The 2,166-nt window shown below is 36.5% G+C and overlaps 1 protein-coding gene across 7 annotated transcripts in view; it reads left to right on the top strand.

The window, feature by feature from the left end:
• Positions 1-2,166, top strand: part of LOC128875840 (uncharacterized) — a 124,808-nt gene that overhangs the window by 50,772 nt on the left and 71,870 nt on the right. The gene's annotated exons all lie outside the window — the stretch shown is intronic.

Raw genomic sequence — 2,166 nt, 5'->3', positions numbered from 1 at the left:
TGATAAAAATCGTAATTTATCGTAGTTTATTTTCGATGGAGGAACGGCAGGGTCTCGACCAAGCTTAGCAGTGATTTCGATAAATTAATTCACCGTCGTCGAAACTTATTTATAGTGACGGGACGGGAGTAAGTGGTACTCGTTCTTGTTGCTTCACGTGTTAACCCCCTTTATTCCACTGCGTCCCCGGCGACCGACACATCCGGGTAAATGGGGCAAAGAGCGAGCCAAGAGTCGAGGGTACATGGGTTATCTCGTCGAGATCTGTAGAATAGGGTCATGTCGATCGCAATTCATCTATCCTGCCATTGTACTCTTCGTATCAATTGCTACGAGCGACAGTTGAAATTCTATTTACTTTTTCTTTTAATACAATCGACGATGAAATTCTCTTCAGACCTAGAGTATAGTTAAACGTAGGAAGCGACTCGGTTCTGTTGAGTCGTGAATTGTGTCATCCATGCAAGGATTGATGCTTTGCCGTGCAATCAAAGATGGGCAATGGTTTATTGGAATGATAGATGGCGAAAAAGAGCAACGTATAGTGATTTATTCGTGGCGTTTATTCGACTCAATAGTTATGTTCTTACTCACATTATCAACACATTCGCGACAGCTGACGTGAATTCACGTCACTTCAAATTCTATTCCTGGTTGTGAAAAAATTATAAAAATCATTCTCTTTTGTACACATTGAACATTTTTCCAACATTGATATTTCGAAACATAGTTTGTAATTTTTATTCAGCTTCAGAATTTTATTATTTCCCTCAGTACTACTCGGTATTAGAAACGTAAAACATCCGCCGGTCGCGAATTTGTTAATACGTTCCACGTGTACCATTTATGGTCCATAGGCATTAGGATGGTCCTTATTTTAATGATTTTTTAAATGTACGTTACGGACTCCCTAAATACCTTGCAAATTTCAAATCGTTCCATTTATTGTTATCCGAGTTAAAGAAGAAGAAGTAACCGATCGAAAAATTTCCATGTATTTTCTATTTAAAACTTTCGAAGATTTGGGGCACGTGCTAATGTTAAGATTAAGAGCTCAAAGTTTGCAGGAATATTTTTTTATGTATTTGCAAAGTATTTGGAGAGTGCATAACATAGATTTCAGAAATCATTGAAATAAGAACCACCCTAATAGGCGTACACAGAACTAATATGACCTCGTTTAGGCTTGTAAAAAATACAATATCCACTGAAACTTACTTGAATACCTCTTTTCTAAAAAAAATATTACAATTCGTTTTATATAAATTATAATTGTACAATCTAATTTGTATTTTACCTCTCTATGGATCTGGGTAACTTTCAGGTCACGTGATAATATATTGACATTTTACCAAATAAGTTTTTCCACAATATGTCGTATACGTTTTAATTATTTAATGTCTCTGATAACTAGACTGCGGATGTTTATGCATTTATAGGAAATTTGAATGTACAAGAACCTACAAAATGCAAACAATATGCAAGAATATAAAAAAGATTGAAAGTAAAGTTCATGTTATAATATTTGCAGAATAAAATGAATTCCTATTTAGGTTCAATTTTTGTAGACACGTGCGCGAAGATTTTATTTTGCATAATGATCCGCAGTCTACTGATAACCATTAACAATATTGAAGACGATTAGCAGCATCATCATCCTGAAATATCAAAGTAAGTGCCTTGAAAGTTGTCTGCAGAAAAAAAATTTGCCCAATAGAGTGTTAACCCGTTACAGTCTGAATTTCCCGATTTCGGTACATTTTTGTCAAGCCTCACTCGACATAGGAACGCAAAGGGTTAACGCTGCTTCGTTTAGCGCTGAAATTTATTGTAACTTTTCCCCGCACGTTAAGTGAGGTCTTACCTTTGTCTGTAGATCTGTAGCATTGCAATGCTACGTGGCTTTGAAGGATCCTTCTTAAACAAAAATGTTAGAAGCAACTGTGCCAAAGGGAGGTAGCTACTAAAAATAGAGGATTCGAGTGAATAACGGAAAATTGTGTCCGCGCAAACCGCACGATTATTGTCAACGCAATGAAAAGTTGCGGCATTTGTTTCCATGTAGCTATATGTACAGCCGTACGAGCAAGGATTTTTCGTTATTTTTTGTTCACTTCTCTCTCTCTCTCTCTCTCTCTCTCTCTCTCTCTCTCTCTCTCTCTCTCT

The sequence above is a fragment of the Hylaeus volcanicus genome, chromosome 4, assembly GCF_026283585.1.
Source record: "Hylaeus volcanicus isolate JK05 chromosome 4, UHH_iyHylVolc1.0_haploid, whole genome shotgun sequence".
Lineage (NCBI taxonomy): Eukaryota > Metazoa > Arthropoda > Insecta > Hymenoptera > Colletidae > Hylaeus > Hylaeus volcanicus.
Note: the sequence above shows the minus strand (reverse complement) of the source record. Positions and strands in the feature narration are given on the sequence as shown.